Source organism: Lithobates pipiens, unplaced genomic scaffold, assembly GCF_037356315.1.
Source record: "Lithobates pipiens isolate NorthernLeopardFrog02 unplaced genomic scaffold, aLitPip1_a1.2 Scaffold_19, whole genome shotgun sequence".
NCBI lineage: Eukaryota > Metazoa > Chordata > Amphibia > Anura > Ranidae > Lithobates > Lithobates pipiens.
Window position 1 is genome coordinate 497,149,263 of NW_027507764.1, and position 23,134 is coordinate 497,172,396.

Here is a 23,134-nt window from a genome sequence, read left to right on the forward strand (position 1 = left end):
AGTCCGGGCCTGGCCACAGAGCAGTATTCCAACATGAAAGCGAACCCAACCTGCCTTGCTAAAGAAGCTGAGGGTAAAGGTGATGGACTGGCCAAGCATGTCTCCAGACCTAAACCCTATTGAGCATCTGTGGGGCATCTTCAGATGGAAGGTGGAGGAGCGCAAGATCTCTAACATCTACATCAACAGCTCCGTGATGTCGTCATGGAGGAGTGGAAGAGGACTCCAGTGGCAACCTGTAAAACTCTGGTGAACTCCATGCCCAAGAGGGTTAAGACAGGGCTGAAAAATAATGGTGGCCATACAAAATATTGACACTTTGGGCACAATCTGGACATTTTCACTTGGGGGTGTACTCATTTTTGTTGCCAGCGGTTTAGACATTAATGGCTGTGTGTTGAGTTATTTTGAGGGGACAGCAAATTTACACTGTTATACAAACTACAGTCACTACTTTACATTGTAGGAAAGTGTCATCTCATCAGTGTTGTCACATGAAAAGATATCAAATATTTCCATAAATGTGAGGGATGTACTCACTTTTGTGAGATACTGTATATAAAGGAAGGAAAATAAGTTTATACAGTAAGTGCATGTGCTTATGTTGTATTGTCTGTTCATCCTGGGACTGACTGTTTATTTTAAGTTCACCTTCAGAAGTGTTTAATAAGCCATTAACATTAGACCTTTTATTTGATATAACTAGGATCTCATTAAGTGCCGTTTACTTTAGATACAATATCAAGAAACAGCTTCATGCCAAGATATTATTACAATTCCAGTTAAAAAAATCACAAGTTGTTACTAGAAATATGCATACGGTATGTGATATAATGAAATTTAATACAAGTGTTAAAAGGTGACAAACCAGTTATAGGTGCCCTACTGTGGGGATAATCTGCCTATGGGCACTACGACATCTATGCTAACAATGCCAGGCAAAACACTCTCAGAGGAAGTATACTCCTGAGATAAGGCCAGATATGGGACAGGTCTGCCAGGCATATAAACATACACACTCAACTATCATGAGCAATCTTTTACTTGTTGTCCAAGGTCACCTTTACCACCTGCTGATATCAATACCATGACTAGCAGCTAAACTAAAGCTAAATCCACCTTACTAAGTGTCATGGTGGAGCCATCTGTTTCAGGCAGTTTTCTCTTTTCAGGCTGGGAGAAGATAGTGATTATTGCTAGCGGCTATAGCAGCCACTATAATGATTGTATGTAAAATCTGTCAGGCTGGTTAAACCCAAGTTATTCAACTTGGGTACATTCAGCCTGCCCATAGATGGTTCAAAACTCAGCTGTTCCTGCTGAGATTTGAACTGTCTATTGCCGGCTTTTAAAGAAAGCACAAAGGACCTTATCTTTAATGTGTAAATTACTAGTCCCCCTAATCCACTATGAAATGGAGATGAACGAAGGCAGACATATATGAAGTCCAGCCTGTATGACAACCATGGCTCCCTCTATAGACATAGCTACCAACTGCCCATCATTTGGAGGGACTATCCCTCTTTTGAGACCAAATCCCTCTGTCCCTCGTGCAGTCTCAGATGTCCCTTTTTTTGGTCTGATGTGTTCATCTCTATACAAACGGTACTATTTTGCTAATAAAAAAAGTATTTTGCCGCTCTACACTTTTTATGAAACCTCTATATTACTGCACTTGTTATTTTGAAATGCCAATATAAAGGTAAAAAATGGAAAATTGAGATCAAATAAGCATTTGTATAAATAGCCATTCATTTTCTGCATATAAGATCTACAGTATGTGGTTTGTATAACCGGGCCATATCCTCCTGTGGCAGGGACATGTCCTTTGCCTACATATGCTGGAAGGTGTCCCTGTTTATCATTTCAGAAATTTCAGAAGTATGCTTCGATAAGATGTAAAAATGATTGCAGACAAAAAGAGGCAGGACATGCATTATTTGCAAGATCAAGGAAAAACGTAAGTGGAAAAAAGCCCATAAAAAATACTAGTGCAGCTACTAAATCTCAGGACTGTTAAGTTGCAATGTATACTTTCTATTTTTGGGTCTAGATACCCTTTGACCGATAAAGTAAACCTACATTGAGAAACAGTGCTGAGCTCTCCCTCTGAAAATGGTAGATATCTGGCCATCATGCTGATTCAGTGGCTTCTGTCATTTCTGAGGTACAGGCCTAGAACAAGCAAGCAGACCAGAAGACTTCACTCTGACTTATTCTAATATGTATGCTTGTCTAGGGAAGTAACTCAGAAAGTACTAAATCCAGGGACAGCCAATCACCTAATTTTTATAAGGACCCCTACTTCCACCTACTGAGATAATAATGCAAATTGCTCAGACAGGTACCCCAGAGGGTTGGTCAGGGAACACTCATCATTGCTTCCAGTACATATGGTCATCTCATCTGATGTGCCATGGACACACAATGTCACATACCTGGTAGATGAGCCCGATATGCAGAGGATGGCTACTCTTACGCCTTTGTCGCAAGGCTCCTGATATAGCAAAAAGGAGGTGCAGGAGTACAGAGTAGCCCAAGTGTCTGGCAGGATCACCAGCAAGGAGGTCAGTCAGGAATTCCAGGTGGCACTGTGCAGGGTGGTCAGCAGACTGGAACAGAAGACAGGAGGCTGGAACGGACAAGGAGGAGGTTCCCACAGGACTGGAAGTCAGCAGGGTCAGGCAAGCCGGGTCAAACACAGAGAGGTATACTGGAACAAGGCAGAGGCAGGAGCAGGGTCACTTGAACAAGCTGGGCCAGTATCAGGCAGGCAGCGGAAGGACCAGAGGAGCAGGCAGGTGCAAAGTCAAGACAAGCCAGGGTCAGATGCAGGCAGATAGCAGGAATACTCAGAGGGAAGCCAGGTAATACACAGGAACAGATGCAGAGTAGCAGCTTTCACATGGGGGATGCTGTAGATAAGATAGCAATGTTTCTGTGTGTCAGCCTGGTTTAAATAGCCTGTTTGGCGCCAGGGATCGCCCGTGCGCTCCCATAAGCCCTCGTGCACATGTGCGCTCGCGCATGCGCATTGGCAACCGCAAACACACACCAGCTTGCACAGATCTTCTGTTTCTGGCAAGCCTTTCCTGACACACAAATAGTACACATGGGACGAGTCCCTGATTTCTGAATTGGCCCAAGGCAACTTGTGGTACTCTGATTTGAAATTTGTGGCTGCCACCTCGAAACTTTTCAGACACCTTAAGGGTCCTTTCACACGGGGCGGATCAGTTCTGATCCGCCCCGTGGATATCCGTTTGCTCAGCGGGGATCACTCCGCCGATCCCCGCTGAGCAGGGAGATGACAGCTCCGTCTCTGCAGACTGCGCAGGGACGGACCTGTCACAGCGCCGCTCTCCCCTATGGGAGATCGGATGACGACGGACCGCAGTGCCCGTCGTCACCCGATCCGATCCGCAGACGGATGGAAAAATAGCTTTTTCCTCCGTTACACTTTTTCGGATCGGAGCGGGTCGGATGTCAGCGGACATGTCACCGCTGACATCCGACGCTCCATAGAGCTCTATGGAGCACCCGTTCAGGTCCGCCTGAAAAACTGACAGGCGGGCCTGAATGGGACGTCAGTGTGAAAGAGGCCTTAGACTGCAAATCAATCTACCACTGCTTAAAGCTCAGGGAACACCTAGGAACTTGTTAAGGAACCTGACTGAGAAAGGTGGCTTTAAAAGGGCTCATTTATGTAAATTTCTGGATGGGCAAATAATTGTAACAAATGGGTAACTTAAAGTATATCTAAACTCAAGAACAACAATTTCAAAGATAAGTTCACCTTTCAAAAAAAAATAATGAAAATTTTTATTGCAGGTAGAAAAATATGTATTTATTTTAAAAAAAGTATTAGGAGCTTGTAAAGCATTGCACCCACAATCAGCAGATCATGGGTGCAATCTCAGGCTCCTGCAGACTATCAGTGTAGCTGTCTGCCAGTACCTCATATGGACAGGCAGTTACTGAATCACAGAAAGGATCAATGAACTACCCAGAGCACTCATCAGTGCTATGGTAGATTAATGGTACCCCCATACATCTACTAAGCAGCAGCGCATCATTCTCTGTGGGGGTGGGAAAGCGCGCAATTGCTTGCCTTCCCACACCCACTCAGATAACCTAGCCTGAAAAAGGTATGAGCAGATCAGTATATTCAACAGTATATTCAACAGGATGAGCAAAACAGTGCTTCAGAAGCAATGTACCAGTAATATATGGCTGTCAGGGCTGGCTTAGCCCTTCCTTCTCTGGGCTGGCTGCTCAGCTGTGGACTAATTGCCAGCTCTCATCTCTCTCCACAGTTACCTGCTGTTCCTGATCCTGCTCATCTGAATTGCCTACTTAAAGCTGTCCAGCTCACTTCATCTCTGCCTTCGCCTTGGTCACATCACAAGAAACCATCTCCTGCATAAAGACTGGCTTGCTGACATCCCTTCTGGCTCCTTATCCTGCTTGCTGTTGCTCCACTTGGATCCCTGACTTCTGGCCTGGCTGATTACCCGATCTGGTTATTGAACTCTGGACTGCCTGACTACTCAAACCGGTTACTGGACTCTGGCTGTGCTTTGACTATGCTTACTCTATTTACCTTTTTGTTTTTTATTAATAAACAAGTGTGATTTAATTGTACTTCTGTCTCGGTCTGATTCATGGTTTCTGACAATGGCTGAACCTGACATTTAGTATATTCCAACATGTACTATGCAAGACATAAATAAACTCTGACTAGTGCCTGTCTAAGGAAAGTAACCAGATGTCATCACTAGAACAGCCTGAAGCAAGTATGTGTAGAGAAAGGTGTACAAAACCAAGCCTGTAGGCTCTAAAATAGAGGCCAAATGTCTAGCTAGGTGAAACAAAAACATGTAGGTGGGGACAGATAGTGCCCCAAGGGTAGAGGGTGAAGAGGAGTATTAACATGTTCTTAGTTACGGTTGGCATATTGTTGAATAACCACTGTATACTGGACTTCAAGGGTAAAATGAAGTTCTGATACCTCTTATAATGACTGTGTCGGTGGAGCTGAAGACTCAAGTGCATCTTGTCCTCTGACTCTCTGATCAACATTAAAGACCATTAAAGACTAGTGGGTGATTGACACTACTAGAATTAACCAGCACCTAAAATGTCAATTTTATGATTAATAAACCTTAAAGGGATTGTACACAGAGTATTTTTAACATTTAGCCCACGTTCACATTGGGCTGATTTGGCATGTGATTTGACATCTCAAATTGCATGCCAAATCGGACCCTTTGCTGGTGATGTGTCAAATACTGTCCCCCGTCGGATAGTGTCCACCCTGTACTGCGCTTGTGCAGTACGGAGGACAAGAAGATGCCGAAAGTCTCCGAAAATGAACCAGGTTCAAGCCCCACCATCCAAGTGGACATAGAGTTAGAACAAAGAATTGCCGAGCGAAGCGAGGCTGTCCCTGAAGCATGGCGAGCAAAGCGAGCCCGAGAAGGGCCCCCTTACTAAGTGCTATCGTATGTCCACTTGGATGGTGGGGCTTGAACCTGGACTCAGTGCGCAGGCGCCGTTCATCTTTGGAGGCTTTCGGAGTCTCCTTGTCCTCCGTACTGCACAAGTGCTGCACCAAGCGAAAAAAGAGCGGAAATTTTGAAAAAAATCAATATTTTCTTCTTCCAATCCAAATCCAATAAAATCAAATTTTGTCATAAATTTAAGCCAAAATGTATTCTGCTACATGTTTTTGGTAAAAAAAATCCATTAAGTGTATAATAATTGGTTTGTGTGATCACAGTCATATGTACGCAAATGATCATGTACAGATGTGTGCAGGTGATCACGGACATATGTGTGCAGATAATCATTGGGACATGAGATTGTAGTGGGACATATGTGGGGGACATGTGCTTTTATTATTTGGGGACATGTGTGTTGTATACTAGACTGGTGATCAGTGAGTAAAAAGCTGTAAAAAACAGCTCATACTCCTGATCACCAGCCGTCTGCAGTGATCTGCTCTCCTCTCCTCAGCAACGACTTCCGTGTGAGGAGAGGAGAGCTGATTGCCTAGCAACTGGCTGGTTGTTTGCATCACATGACGGCTATGATTGGACATGGCCATCATGTGGTCAGGAGGGTCAATCACAGAGCTCTCCTTCCAATCCGAGATGCACCGTGTCCGGGTGACACGAGGGCATCAGGATCGTGCCGCTGAGCAGGCACGCGCGATCCCCCTCCTTCTGAAGGACATTCCTGAATGTCCAGTCAGAAGGAAAGAGCTTGCACCCGGCCATATATATATAAATTGGCCGGGTGGGAAATAGTTAATTATATATGCATAAGGGGCAGCCATATTCCCTCTTTACATAATCAGGCTCTGCATCATGCTTTAAAGTGGTTGTAAACCCTTACAACACACTTTGACCTACAGGTAAGCCTAGATTAAGGCTTACCTGTAGGTCCAAGAAATATCTCCTAAACCTATACGGTTTAGGAGATATTTGCCTGAAGACAGGCAACGATGGAGATGCCACGCGTGTCGGCTCCCGTGCGCATGCGCGGGAGTGACGTCATTGCGGCTTCACCGAATGACAGCAGCAGGGCTGCGAGACCCCACCGAGAAGATGGATGTGCTGGACTACAGTGGACAGCGGTGACTTCGCTGGCTCCTGTGTCAGGTAAATGACACATAATGGACTACAATGCGATGCATAGTAGTCCATTATGCTTTGCCTTTGCAGGGAATGAAAGAGGAAGTAAACTCATCAGGGTTTACTTCCTCTTTAACCACTTAGGACCGGGCCTATTTTTTGCACCTGGTGTTAAAATCAAGTTTTTTTGCTAGAAAATTACTTAGAACCCCCCAAAATTATATATATATATTTTTCAGACACCCTAGAGAATAAAATAAAATGGCGGTGGTGGCAATACTTTATGTCTCACCGTATTTGCTCAGCAGTCTTACAAATGCAATTTTTTTGGCATAAAATACACTTTTTTGAATAAAAAAATAAGAAAACAGTAAAAGTAGCCTAATTTTTTTTATATTGTGAAAGATAGTGTTATGACGAGTAAATTTATACTCCACATGCCATGCTGCAAAATTGCACCTGCTCGTGGAATGGCATTAAAAAGACCTCATATCTCACATTTACACTTAAATGCAATAAAAAAAAAATACCCTTTAAGACCATTGGGCAGAAGTGACGTTTGACGTCACTTCCATCATCCAGTGGTATGGAATTGAGTTGGGGCCATCATTCCCTCACTCGACTTGATGCTTCTGAGGGGAACGCATCGAATCATCTCTGCTGCTACCGACGGCTCCGGTAAGTAGCGGAGATGACTGGGACGTGGCGGAAAGGGGTGGGCACCTCTCCCGCCACCGATAAAAGTGATCTCATGCAGAATCCACCGAAGGGACCACTTTTATCCGAAATATTGGGGTTATGGCAGTTATCTGCTGGCATAACAACAGTATTCAACGTCAAAGTACCGAAGTATAACAACGGCGGGTGGTCCGGAAGTGGTTAAGCCTCGTACACACAATGAGAATATCGTCCGATTGTCCTTTTTTTGTTGCATACTAGTCTCATATCGAAACGAAGAAGTTACTAAACGTACAAAAAGTCTCGTATGACAGAATATAACTACGGAAGTGACATAATGTATTGTATTGTGTTATAACGTATTCTTCAGTTTCTGTGCATGCGTGGTCTTGGTCCTTCGATTTTATTTGGATGAATACTGTACTGATTAAACATTGTACTGATTAAACGTTGTACTGATTAAACGTTGTACTGATTAAATGCACATCAATCACTCTGCTATCATCCGAGAAAATTTTTCGTGCTTGTCCCTTCGAATATTGTTGCATGAACTGTTGTGATCGCCTCTCGAAAGCTGTGTACTAACGATCCCTCCGAAAGTGATTTTCTGATCATGTGTAATAGGCAATACTGTGCTACACCATCATTGTGCTTTACTGCTCCTTCCCACAATACAAGCATACTGCATACCTCCCAACTTTTTGAGATGGGAATGAGGGACACCTATCAGCAAAAGTATGCAGGCATAGGACACACCCCTTTCCATGCCCCCTTAAAGGAGAATTGTACAGAAAAACAAGATTGGTTAACCACTTCAATACCAGGCACTTAGACACCTTCCCGCCCAAGCCAATTTTCAGCTTTCATCGCTGTCGCAATTTGAATGACAATTGCGCGGTCATGCTACACTGTACCCAAACTAAATTTTTTATAATTTTGTTCCCATAAATGGAGCTTTCTTTTGGTGGTATTTGATCACCTCTGCGATTTTTATTTTTTGTGCAACAAATAAAAAAACACCGGAAATTTTGAAAAAAAACAAGTTTTTCTTATTTTCTGTTAAATTTTTTTGTAAATGAGTACGTTTTCTTCTTCAATGATGAGCACTGATATGGCTGCACTGACGGGCACTAATAAGGCGGCACTGATGGGCACTGATGAGGTGGCAACGATGAGGTGGTACTGATGAGGTGGCACTGGCGGGCACTGATGATGGGCACTGATAGGCGGCACTGTTAGATGGCACTGGTATGCGGCACTGATGGGCACTCATAGGTGGCACTGATGGGCACTCATAGGCGGCACTGATGGGCGCTCACCGGCGACACTGATGGGTACTTATGGGTGGCACTGATGGGTAATTATGGGTGGCACTGATAGGTGGCACTGATGGGCACTGATAGGTGTGCACTGATGGGCATGGATGGGCACTGATGGTGGCACTGCTGGACACTGATGGTGGAACTGCTGGACACTGATGGGTGGCACTGATAACACTGATGGGTGGCATTGCTGATTTAATTTGTTTTATCGTGGTGCCAGTCAGTGCCCATTTGTGAGCACTAATTGGCACAGATTGGGCATTCATTTGTAGATGTGGATGGCCATGGGGTACATACCTGGCCATCCACATGTTGCCCACTTCCCTGGTGGTCCTGGGGGCTTCGCTGGTGGTCTAGTGTGGGCATCCGAGGGGGGTCTGTGCTGATAAACAATCAGCGCAGACCCCCCGTCAGGAGAGCCACTCCACCGATCACCTTGATGCGCACCACCACGGGCGTGCAGCGGCATGTTATCCTGAAGAACGTCATATGACGCCCAGTCAGGATAGCTAAACCACTTCCCGGACGTCAATCTGCTATTGACAGGGCAGGATGTGGTTAAACACACAAGTGCTTTTTTACCACTACTATTCCTTTATATTGGCTTTTGGAATTTACAAATGCAGCAATTTAGAAATCAGATGAAAGGTTTAACTCTGGGAAACACTTTTGATAGATAAAAAGTGCATTTTATATACATCTATATAGATCAGACCAAAATGAGGGACAAATGAGAAGGAATGAGGGACAGGGGGGCATTGATCCAGATCAGGGACAGTCCCACGAAATCAGGGACAGTTGGGAGCCATGATACTGTATCAGTCAAGCCATGAAAACAATGCACTCCCTGTGTGGCTGATATCTAAGCAGGCAGAAGTATAGTTGTTGCAGCTGCTAATCTATCATGCCTCTCGGGACTAATCTATAATTCACTGAATTTAACAAAGTCCTAAAAATATGAAGGGTCAAAATGTTAGTCATAAAAATATTACTTTCAGTTGAGTACTGAAATAATAACTCAAAACATGTTTACTCGAAATACACTTTCCCTTTAAATGACTGTACACTGTAGGCCATTAACCAGCTTAGTTAGCAGAAAATTCTTGTCCCAGTGGAAAAAGAAGCACATGGCACAGGATGTGACCAAGATCTGAGTGTTGTCATATTAGGGTAAAGCTTATGTTACAAACAAGAGATAACATGCTGGAGGACGAATGAAATGCCTATAGTATCTGTCACAGATATGTTCCTATATTCGAAAATGTTCCGATTGCTTCTGCATAAATTAGTTTAATCTAATCCAGCCTTGCTCAACCTTTTCAACACAGAGGAACCCTTGAAATAGTTCTCCGGTCTTGAGGAACCCCTGCTAAAAATTAGAAATCTACAACTCATGATACAATAGTGTGATGGTCAGTGGGAAGAATGGTCCTTACACTTGTGGTCAGTGGGAAGAATGGTCCTTACACTTGTGGTCAGTGGGAAGAAGGGTCCTTACACTTGTGGTCAGTGGGAAGAATGGTCCTTACACTTGTGGTCAGTGGGAAGAAGGGTCCTTACACTTGTGGTCATTGAGAAGAATGGTCCTAACACTTGTGGTCAGTGGGAAGAATGGTCCTTACACTTGTGGTCATTGAGAAGAATGGTCCTTACACTTGTGGTCATTGGGAAGAATGGTCCTTACACTTGTGGTCAGTGGGAAGAAGGGTCCTTACACTTGTGGTCATTGGGAAGAATGGTCCTTACACTTGTGGTCATTGGGAAGAATGGTCCTAACACTTGTGGTCATTGGGAAGAAGGGTCCTAACACTTGTGGTCAGTGGGAAGAATGGTCCTTACACTTGTGGTCATTGGGAAGAATGGTCCTTACACTTGTGGTCATTGGGAAGAATGGTCCTTACACTTGTGGTCATTGGGAAGAATGGTCCTTACACTTGTGGTCAGTGGGAAGAAGGGTCCTTACACTTGTGGTCATTGGGAAGAATGGTCCTTACACTTGTGGTCATTGGGAAGAATGGTCCTAACACTTGTGGTCATTGGGAAGAATGGTCCTTACACTTGTGGTCATTGGGAAGAATGGTCCTTACACTTGTGGTCATTGGGAAGAATGGTCCTTACACTTGTGGTCAGTGGGAAGAATGGTCCTTACACTTGTGGTCATTGGGAAGAATGGTCTTACACTTGTGGTCAGTGGGAAGAATGGTCCTTACACTTGTGGTCAGTGAGAAGAATGGTCCTTACACTTGTGGTCATTGGGAAGAATGGTCCTTACACTTGTGGTCATTGGGAAGAATGGTCTTACACTTGTGGTGAGTGGGAAGAATGGTCCTTACACTTGTGGTCAGTGAGAAGAATGGTCCTTACACTTGTGGTCATTGGGAAGAATGGTCCTTACACTTGTGGTCATTGGGAAGAATGGTCCTAACACTTGTGGTCATTGGGAAGAATGGTCCTTACACTTGTGGTCATTGGGAAGAATGGTCTTACACTTGTGGTCAGTGGGAAGAATGGTCCTTACACTTGTGGTCAGTGAGAAGAATGGTCCTTACACTTGTGGTCATTGGGAAGAATGGTCCTTACACTTGTGGTCATTGGGAAGAATGGTCTTACACTTGTGGTCAGTGGGAAGAATGGTCCTTACACTTGTGGTCAGTGAGAAGAATGGTCCTTACACTTGTGGTCAGTGGGAAGAATGGTCCTTACACTTGTGGTCATTGGGAAGAATTACCCCCTTACAGATAGCTAAACGGATCAATGGTGCCGGTGGGAACTTATCTGAGAGGTAGAACTTGCCCAATGCTGAAGGAATCCCTAGCAACCTCTGGAGGAACCCTGGTTGAGAATCGCTGATCTAAGGGAACAATCCACGTGTATACCAATTATTTCTATTTTTTTTTAAATCACACAAGTAAAACATAATTCACATATACATAGGTATACAGTACAATATATGCAGAGTAAATAGTTATAAACCAGTGTCTGCTTCTTTGCTATTGGAAGTACAGTATGGAATAAAAAAATAATAGTCCATAAAGCTTAGAGCTTGCAGCATGGGATGAAACCCATATGACAGCCTACTGCTGGCACAGGATGACAACTAGCCTTTACACAAAATTCAGTTCCTAACAATGGTGCTCCCCAGTGGCGAATATGAATTTCAAAGGTCCCATGTAGATAGATAGATAGATACACTATATTTTCAAAAGTATTGGGACACCTGTCTTTACATGCATATGAACTTTAATGGCATCCCAGTCTTAGCCCGTAGGGTTTTATATTGAGTTGGCCCACCCTTTGCAGCTATAACAGCTTCAACTCTTCTGGGAAGGCTGTCCACAAGGTTTAGGAGAGTGTCCAGTGGCGTAACTAGAACCTTTAGGGCCCCGATGCAAGAAACCATGAAGGGCCCCCCTGAACCCCAGCCAGGGCCCTTCCCTCCGAGTCCGGCGGTGGAACTCCAGGGCGTGGTCACAGGTATGACCTTTGTGAGCCCTGTAGTTCCACCACTGGTATCAGTATTTTTTTAATTTTTAGGTGCCCCATTGGGTGACTGTCCCTAGGTGAGAAGGGGTCCCTGTCCCCAGGGGAGGTGGGGGTCCCTGTCCCCGCGTGAGAAGGGGTCCCTGTGCCCAGGGGGAGATGGAGGGGGTATGTAATGGTGTGTGAGGGAGGGGGTCCTCTCACTCACCATGACCAAGCTGTAGGCTGCACACTCATCCATGTTGGCCTGAGCTCCATCCAGTGTGCTGGACGGGCGATCAGCATATCTCCCACAAAGACCTTTCATCATCTGTGTATGACGGGGGAGGAGGGGAGCTGGCAGACAAGCCTGCAGTGTCCTCCGGGGAGCTGGCTCTCATAGGGCTGCACTGCATCTGTGTGCTTAAAGTTTGTTTACCTGGGAGAAGTATGCAGTGCAGTGTGGGCCGGACTCGGAGGGGGGGGCGGGACTCTGGCTGGGGAGAACAGGCATCGGACTGAGCGGCAATGCATGGAGCAGGAGAGGGGTACTCTGAGGAGCCGGCTGAGGACACAGGTCATGCAGGGAATGTACAACTAAAGATAGTGCGATAGTTGGGCATGGAGCTCTGCTAGTCACCCTCCACCTCCAGCCACCCGTGCACTGGTACCCCTAGCTGCCTATGCTGCTGCCGGCCATATGTAGAGGGGGCTGCATGGGCCCCCTGCATCACAGGGCCCGGTTGCGGTCGCAACTGCTGCACCCCCTATAGTTACGCCCCTGAGAGTGTCTATGGGAATGTTTGACCATTCTTCCAGAAGAATGGTCAAAGGTGTTCTTTCAGGTTGAGGTCAGGAGTCTGTGCAGGCCAGTCAAGTTTGTGCACCCCAGACTCACTCATACATGTCTTTATAAACCTTGCTTTGTGCACTGATGTGCAGTCATGTTGGAACAGGATGGGGCCATCACCAAACTGTTCCCACAAAGTTGGGAGCATGAAATTGTGTATTTCTTGGTATGCTGATACCTTAAGAGTTCCCTTCACTGGAACTAAGGGGCAAAGCCCAACCCCTGAAAAAAAAAACTCACATCACAAGCCCCCCTCTACCTAATGATTTGGAACAGTGCACAAAGCAGGGTCAATAAAGACATGTATGAGCGCGTTTGGGGTGGAGGAACTTGACTGGCCTGCACAGAGTCCTGACCTCAACCTGATAGAACCACTTTGGGGTGATTTAGAGCAGAGACTGCAAGCCAGGCCTGCTGGTCCACATCATTGCCTGACCTCACACATGCGCTTCTGGAAAAATGGTAAAACATTCCCATAGACACACTCCTAAACCTTGGTGGGCAACCTTCTCAGAAGAGCTGAAGCTGTTATAGCTGCAAAGGGTGGGCCAACTTAATATTGATAAATGAGAGGGGGGAGTTTTGGGACATTAAATGAGGCACAATGAATGGGCCTCCATCCCTGATTCAGGTAAACAAGAAAGGAATGTAGGACTTTGAATGAGGCCATTGACTTGTGGAGGTAGAGTTGTTAATAAACATTATTTATTTGTGACAATAGTATGAAACAAGTAAAAAAGTAATTTCATATATACGAACATAATGGATACATTGATACATATATGTCAGCTTGGCAGCACATCAGAAATAACGAATAAATATTGATAAAATGGTATAAATACATATACAGTATCTCACAAAAGTAAGTACACCCCTTTTCATGCGACAGCACTGAATAAATTACACTTTGCTACAATGTAAAGTAGTGAGTGTACAGCTTGTATAACAGTATAAATTTGCTTTCCCCTCAAAATAACTCAACACACAGCCATTAATGTCTAAACTGCTGGCACCAAAAGTGAGTACACCCCTATGTGAAAATGTCCAAATTGGGCCCAATTAGCCATTTTCCCTCCCCGGTGACATGTGACTCGCTAGTGTTACAAGGTCTTGGGTGTGAATGGGGAGCAGGTGTGTTAAATTTGGTGTTATCGCTCTCACTCTCACTCGTACTGGTCACTGGAAGTTCAACATGGCACCTCATGGCAAAGAACTCTCTGAAGATCTGAAAAAATACTTTTTGCTCTACATAAAGATGTCCTAGGCTATAAGAAGATTGCCAAGACCCTAAAACTGAGCTGTAGCATGGTAGCCAAGACCATACAGCTGTTTAACAGGACAGATTCCACTCAGAACAGGCCTCGCCATGGTTGACCAAATAAGTTGAGTGCACTTTTTCAGCATCATATACAGAGGTTTTCTTTGGGAAATAGACATATGAGTGCTGCCATCATTGCTACAGAGGTTGGGGGGGTCAGCCTATCAGTGCTCAGACCATACGCCATACACTGCATGAAATTGGTCTGCATGGCTGTTGTCACAGAAGGAAGCCTCTTCTAAAGATGATGCACAGGAAAGCCCGCAAACAGTTTTCTGAAGACAAGCAGACTAAGGACATGGGTTACTGGAACCATGTCCTGTGGTCTGATGAGACTAAGATAAACATATTCGGTTCAGATGGTGTCAAGCGTGTGTGGCAGCATCCAGGTAAGGAGTACAAAGACAAGTGTATCTTGCCTACAGTCAAGCATGGTGGTGGGAGTGTCATGGTCTGGGGCTGCATGAGTGCTGGGGAGCTACAGTTCACTGAGGGAACCATGAATGCCAACATGTACTATAACATACTTAAGTCGAGCATGATCCCCTTCCTTCAGAGACTGGGCCGCAAAGCAGTATTCCACCATGATAACGACCCCAAACACATCTCCAAGATGACTACTGCCTTGCTAAGGAAGCTGAGGTGATGGACTGGCTAAGCATGTCTCTGTGATGTCGTCATGGAGGAGTGGAAGAGGACTCCAGTGGCAACCTGTGAAGTTCTGGTGAACTCCATGCCCAAGAGGGTTAAGGCAGTGCTGGAGAATAGTGGTGGCCACACAAAATATTAACACTTTGGGCCCAATTTGAACATTTTCGCTTAGGGGTGTACTCTTTCTTCAGTGTAATTTCTTCAGTGTTGTCACAAAAAAGATATAATAAAATATTTACAAAAATGTGAGGGGTGTACTCACTTTTGTGAGATACTGTATGTACACATGTCATAGAAACGGCATTTGGCAATGATATAATTGTAGATATAGTAAATCTATTTACTATTAACAGGCATTGGTACACCATATGCAACAGAGCTGCTGTAAAAACAAAGGAAGATGCACATACACACATTTCATGTCTATATGCCACTTATCAGGAGTTGGGTACAGAGATGAACTGCAAATACAAAAGGGGAGAAAAGACCTCATGGGGAGAAAGGGATATATACTCTCTTTGTTTAAACTCAATACTGAGCCCTACCGACTAAGACTGGAATGCCATTTAAAGCGGGAGTCCGCCGGGAGTCCGCCGTTTTTTATTTTTTTTAAAGCCAGCAGCTACAAATACTGCAGCTGCTGACTTTTAAAATAATGACACTTACCCGCTCAGCGCGCCCGCGATGTCGGCACCCGAAGCCGATCTCTCGATCGTCTCTCGGGTGCTGCCGCCGCCATCTTGGGTATGGGAATCGGGAAGTGGAGCCTTTCTGCTTCATTTCCCGGTTCCCTACTGCGCATTCGCGAGTCGCGCTGCGCAATAAGGATGGTCCCCGCTGTCTCTGGGATCCGTGTGTTTCCCAGCAGGCAGCGGGGGACCTTCGGAAAGGGGCGTAGATTCTGCAGAATCTACGCCAGAAGTGGGTGCAGATACCTGTACTGTACAGGTACCTGCACCCCCCTCCCCCCTGAAAGGTGCCAATTGTGGCGCCAGAGGGGGGGAGGGTTCCAATGAGCGGAAGCTCCACTTTAGGGTGGACCTCCGCTTTAAGTTCATGTGCGTGTAAAGGCAGGTGTTCCAATACTTTTGGTAATATAGTGTAGATAGATAGATAGATAGATAGATAGATAGATAGATAGATAGATAGATAGATAGATAGATAGATAGATAGATAGATAGATAGATAGATAGATAGATAGATAGATAGTGTGAGCAGTAGCCTTGTGATACCCTGATCTCTCCCATGGTCAATAATATGCAGCTAGGTTCAGAAAGTGAAAACTTCCCTTTTTTTAATTTCATTTTTAAACATATTACAAATAGGCCACTTACAAAGTGACAACACAAAAAAGAGAAAAAAAAAACATAAAAAAAGTCATACAACAGCACAAATAGTCAGCTGGGTACATGCCATCACCGCATCCGTCTCCCAGCAGGGATCCGGTGCGTCCTATTTCACCGTTTCAGGTCCGATTTCAACCCGAATTTTGGGCTGAATTCAGACCTGAAATGGACCAAAAGACAGACATCGTTTTGTGCAAACGCTCCGGACCTGCTGCGGAAGTATATGTGAATTGGCTCGATAGAGAGCCGGTCAAAATCTCCTGCTATTGCAAATTAGCATTGCTATTGCACATCCAACCCAGCCTTAAGGACTAGCTCAGGAGAAAAGCTGACTACATTGCCACATAAACATTTTTTTTTCCACTAAAGTATTATATGCAATCAACTATGGCATCCAGGTGTACAATCAACTCTTCACAAATAAATCCCACGTGTATTACTGACTGATACCTATCCCCAGTCCAATTATAAACCTGAGGCACGAAATGCAGTTGTATGGTATTAATAAACAATTGAATTGAATTTGATATGCAAAGAGAGAAAGCTCTCACTCTGATGTAGTAGATGTATTACTCACTCATACTCCCCACACTTTGTCAAATTTTGCCCGTACCCCTCTACTGGCATATGCAGTCCTATAAGGTAGGGCTTTGTTTATTACTGACTTTGTTTATTCCAGGCTGCAATAGTTGGAGCATGAGATTTTTTTCAAGAAAAAAGTGAAAACTTCCTTCACTACCCATCCAAATGGTGTCAAATGAAAATGGGAGAAGCAGTCGTGTAATCATAGCCATAGCAGCCCAGGTAGCTGTATGGGACCCAGAGGTGGGAAGGGGGCCCCACTAGAAGGGTTGTCTAATGTCTCCATTCCAGAAGAGCTGATATTGGATGCACAGGATTATGCTGTTGCTAGCCATGGAGTACCCATCTCCCCTAACTGTGTAGATTCAGAGATTCAAGTCATCCTGTAGACCGTTTTTATATTAACCCTCTATGTCTAACAGTATTCCTGAGGAAATGCTGAAAAAATTCTGGAAAAGCGACAGTTATGCCGCGTACATGCGACCAGACTTTTCGATGGACTAGGTCCAACGGTCTTCCCGAAATGGACTTGGCCACACACGACCGAACTAAGTCTGTTCAAAAGTCCATTCATTTTGAATGTGATGACGTAAACGGGACTAAACAAGAAAGTTCAATAGCCGGTAGCCATTAGCTGCCCTTGCGTCGTATTTGGTCCGTTGGACCAGCACACACATGAACGGTTTTCCAGATTTTTAGTCTGTCGGATAGATTTGAAACATGTTTTATTTCTAGGCCTGTTGGACTTTTGGGAAAAAAATTCTGCTGGAGCCCACACACGATCGAATTGTCCAAAGGGTTCCGGACCAAGTCTATGGAAAGTCCAGTCGTGTGTACGTGGAATTAGTGTTAGGCCCCGTTCACATGGAGGACCATCTATCCATTTTTCTTCAATCTGTCAACAGACGACAATGCATTCCTATGGACAAAAACGGATGACCATCCGTTACCATCTGCTAACCTCCGCTTCCGTTTTCATCCGCTTTATTTAAATGTACAAGGCTACGTCCACATCCGTCAAAATGGATATTAAAGAGGAAGTAAACCCTGATGAGTTTACTTTCTCTTTCATTCCCTGCAAAGGCAAAGCATAATGGACTACTATGCATCGCATAGTAGTCCATTATGTGTCACTTACCTGACACAGGAGCCAGTGAAGTCACCGCTGTCCCCTGTAGTCCGGCGCATCCATCTTCTCGGTGGGGTCTTGCAGCTCCGCCGCTTTCATTCGGCGAAGCCGCGATGACGTCACTCCCGTGCATGCGCACAGGAGCCAAGACGCGCAGCATTGTGCGGCATCTTCGTCATCGAGGATGCCACGCTCAGTGCGCCTGCTCGCCGCTGTCTATGGCGCATGCGCCGTAGACAGCGGTGCCCATCTTCGGGCAAATATCTCCTAAACCGTATAGGTTTGGGAGATATTTCTTGGACCTACAGGTAAGCCTTAATCTAGGCTTACCTGTAGGTCAAAGTGGTTTGTAAGGGTTTACAACCACTTTAACTGAATTTAATGGACAATGTCTGTCAACGTCCGATCCGTTAATATACGTTTTTAAGAAATAATTCAAAGTTCATATTTTGACAAATAAAAAACAGTTAAGTGATAAAATCTTTATTTTAAACAGGTTATGCAGAATAATAAAACTAAAACTGTTTTGAACATATCATGTGCTTTTGTGCCTTTTTATGCTATCAAAAGACAATGAAATAACCCAATTAATTAATTAATAAATTTAAATGTGCGCTGTTTTATTTATATATATTGGTACAGCCATGGAACTTCTCCTAATGGAGATAGAAAGCAGTTGGCAAATTGTTCACGCATGGCAATGTAGGATGGGAGGAGCAATGCTTTCTGGGTAATTTCCTTAAAGGCACTGAAACTGCTGTAAACGGATACAAAAACGGATGAAAAAAACTGATGTTAACGTGTACGTAAACGGATATTAACGGAGTGGAAGATGGATGAAAACGGAGATTAACTTAACAGAAGATTGATGAAGACAGATGAAGCAACGGATAAGAACTGATACGTTTTTAACGTGGCTAAACTGATGGTGCCCGTGTGAAAAGGGCCTTAAGACATTTGGGGGCTTGTAATTGTAGCTGGTAATTCACTCATAGATTTTTTTCATTCAGGCTGCAGGTCTAAACAGCGTTGATGGACAAGTCTCCTGTTGAGGTCACTTTATGTTGAATGTTGGGAGGCAGCAATCCCACTGCTCACATTTTAGCAGAAACCGCCCCGAATTCCGATCAGTGTATGATCAGCTTAGTTTGGATGAATCAATGATACTATTGCCCTAAATGACATTTCACAGGGGTGCCACTGGGGAATCCCAACAAAATTTTGCTAAAGGGCCCCATAAATTGTAGTTACACCTGCCTGGGGAAGTAGTACCCGACACCACATTAACCAAGGCACAGTTAGAGCATCATCAAGGTTGTCTCCTGTTTCTCATCAGCCCTCAAAGTGAGAGGTATCCAGGTCTACGTATATAACAACAGGAGGGGGTCCCGGCATCTGCCTGCCACACATTTACAGTAAGGGCTGGTTCAACCACAGAAACGCAGTACAGTTGCGTTCTGGATACATTTATCTGCATGCGTGTTTTGATGCGTTTTCTGTGCGTCCCGTTGCATTTGTTTTACCCTCTTGTTTTTTTTCTCTCCAAAGTTTTGTTTTTTATTTGCTGTAATGCATTCTGGTGCGTTTTTGATGCATTTTTCCACATTCCAGTACAGTTCCTTGCATAAAAAGGAGACTGCACTGGAACACACTGCGGTTGTGTAAACTTTCCCATTGAAATCCATGTAATCTACTGTCCATGCATTTTTGATGCACTATAAAAATGCATTGGATGGAATGTGGTGTGAACTGACCCTTAATGAGTCTTTTACCACTTCAGCCCCAGAAGAATTTACCCCCTTCCTGACCAGAGCACGTTTTGCGCCGTTTTAACTGACAATTGCGTGGTCTTGCAACGTGGCTCTCGAACAAAATTAGCATTTTTTTTTTCACAAATAGAGCTTTCTTTTGGTGGTATTTGATCACCCCTGCGGTTTTTATTTTTTGTGCTATAAACAAAAAAAGGCGTAAATTTTGAAAAAAACGCATTATTATTTTTTACTTTTTGCTATAATAAATACCCCCAAAAAATATATAAAAAAAACAATTTTTTCCTCAGTTTAGGCTGATATGTATTCTTCTACATATTTTTGGTAAAAAAAACGCAATAAACGCAATAAGCGCATATTGATTGGTTTTCGCAAAAGTTATAGCATTTACAAAATAGGGGATAGTTTTATGGCATTTTTTAAATGGTGGCGATCTGCGATTTTTATCATGACTGCAACATTATGGCGAACACATCAGACATTTTTGACACATTTTTGGGACCATTGTCATTTATTCTGCACTGATTTCTGTGTAAATGACACTGGCAGTGAAGGGGTTAACCACTAGGTGGCAGTGTAGGAGTTAAGTGTGTCCTAGGGGCATGTCTGTGTTTTACACATCACTGATCTCTGCTCCAATCACAGTGAGCAGAGATCAGTATCACTGTTGCTAGGCAGAACAGGGAGATGCTTGTTTACTTTAGCATCTCTCCGTTCTTCCTCTCGCTGAGGAGATCGCAGGTATCCCCGCGACCGGACACACGGAGGTTCCCGCGGGCAGGAGCCTGCCCCTGCCGCCTCTTAAAGGGCAACGTACAGGTACGTAATTCTGCCTGTACATGCTATTCTGCCAACGTATATCGGCGTGAAGCGGTCGGGAAGCGGTTAAAGCAATTGTAAAGGAACAGTTTTTTTTTTTTTTAAACATACATGTCAATGCTTACCTGCTCTGTGCAATAGAATTGCACAGAGCAACCCCAAACCTCCCCTTCTCGGGTCCCCCGCCAGCACTGGCCCCTCCTCTTTGTCCAGTGCCCCAATTAGAAGATGCTTCCTATGGGGGCACTCGTGCATGATCGCTCCTGAGCCCCGCTGCTGTGTCCATTGACACAGACAGAGGGATTCGGTCCCGTCCACTTCTCCCGAGCCACTGGCTTTGATTGACAGAACTGGGAGCCAATGGGTTCTGGTGCCTCAGCAAAGCTAGTGAGACCTAGAAGTAAGGGGAGAGGAGAGCTGCAGATGTGCACGGTGCTGGATCGAATGAGGGCTCAGGTAAGTAAAAGAGGGGGGATGCTGATGCCTTAACTTTTTTTTATCACAATGCAAGGAATAAGGTAAAAAATATTTAGGTTTTAGAACCACTTTAAATCCTAGAAGACCCTTGTGCAGCTGCACATTATGCACAAATAGTATGCTCTACCCTGGTGGCCTCTTCCCCTTATACAAAGTACATTGATTAGGAACTATCCTTAGGGTACAGGACATGGAGAACCTGAAGAACAGGCATTACAGTGCTAGATCAACAGCATTTCCAAGGCCATATGGACATTATGTTAAACTCTTTTTTTTTTTTTTTTTTTAACTATCACAGCCTGAATTATAAAGAAAAATAAACCCCTGGGACAAATAAAAAAAAAAAAAAAAAGTAAAAATAATAATATAATATGGTACATTATTATTTTGTCTCAAAGTTTTAAACTCTTCCGCACCTACATGCTTGGAATTGTTACAAGGAAGGAAACAAGGGCAGCTTCTATTGTACCTGTGTGCAGTGCTCTGCAATGTGTAACATTCATTGTAAGTTATCTGTGCCAGATTTGATCAATATCTCATTGTGTTTGGAAACACCTTTATAAAACAGACCTGGTCTTATGAATGACTAAATAACACCATGCAGATACCAAATGTAAAGTTAAAGTGGTATTAAACCCAAAACCAAAAATGTAATATATTGCGGTACCAATGTCAGGGGAGAGCCATGGGGGGGGGGGGGGGTGCAAACAGGTCCACTAAAGCCAGTCATACATGGATTGAAATTCGACCAGTTCAGCAGGGACCAGCCAAGATTTGATACATTTATGTGCAGGCTGATTGTACCCAAGTTGATTGATCCACTTGAGTACCACCAGTCGTCATATTTTTTACATTTGATTACTGCCAGCAGCTATAGCCTTCTTGCCATCTGCCCAGGATTCACCTGGAAAGTCTGGATTTTGAATCATGTGTCTGGGTTTCAGTCCGCCTGAAACCTGGACACATTATTCAGACTGGACTGTGGCTCCCCAAGTAACCAAGATAGTCCCACACAAACCTATTGCTGTCTGGGAGCTGCAGGCAGCTGTCTGGGGGCAGGTTTGGCATCACTGAAGGGTGGGGCGATGAAGAATATCAAGAACACTTTGGCCACACCCACTGTTTGCCGCATTACTACTCTCCTTGGGGCACGCAAATATGTCCCCGGTCTTTTATAATCCTATATGTTTATTGCAACAAAACAAAAATGCCCTGTGCCACTAAAGTGTTTGGGTTTGGCTTGAAGAATAGGTGGTAACCCTATTATAGCCACTAACAGTAAGCATTGTGTTCCCCGCACCTAGAGTCGCCACCTCATCCCTTTAAAACTGAACACATATAAATTACACAGGTGTTGTGACTAATTAAAGTGGTAATTAAACTCACTTAGTGCCTTATCTGCATTAAATTAGCCTCCGAACCTGTGTAATTCATATGTGTTCCGTTTTAAAGGGATGAGGTGGCAACTCTACTTGCAACCCCCTGCTGGCAGAACACAATATTGCTGCAGGAGGGATTCAACACAGTCAGTGTCGATGGGGGAATCCGGCAATTTTCTTTCCTTCCACCCGTTGTGGAAGGAAAGAAAATTAAACCTTCTAGGGGCTGCTTAATTGGCTGCCTTTGTCTGGTCGGCCACTCAATAGCACTTCCTACACACAAATGTATTCCCCTGCTCTGCCTATCCCAGCTCCAGAACCTCTGAAGGTAAAACTGGCCATGCATGTTGGCATGGGCATGTCTTCATCCAAGCTAAACAGCGTTGATGGACAAATTTGCGGTGCCATCTATTGTGTTCTGACAGCCAGCATCCGTGGCTGCCTGCATACCCAAACAGTGGCTGCATCTGGTATACAGACACTGTTCAGCCAAGAATTTTCCCAAACAGCTTAACTGAAGTTGGTTACCAAATCAGGTGGTGCTGATAGGGCTATCCAAGGAATGAATTTTGTCTGATTCTGGAGGAATCCAATCCTTGTATGGCAGACTACATTATTACACTGAGCTTTTGTTTAAAAAGCAGCAGGTGGTAAATATAGGTAAAGAGTTAGGGATTAGGTCTGATTTATGGTCCCCATGCTCACAAACCAGATGGA

At 44.4% G+C, this 23,134-nt stretch overlaps 1 long non-coding RNA gene across 1 annotated transcript; it reads left to right on the forward strand.

Annotated features, from left to right (window-relative positions):
- The first annotated feature begins 975 nt into the window (after positions 1–975).
- On the forward strand, positions 976–4,644 carry LOC143998374 (uncharacterized). The gene is made up of 2 exons (XR_013277887.1): positions 976–1,960; positions 4,317–4,644. It is a non-coding gene; the product is annotated as an uncharacterized LOC143998374 (long non-coding RNA).
- Positions 4,645–23,134: the final 18,490 nt, after the last annotated feature.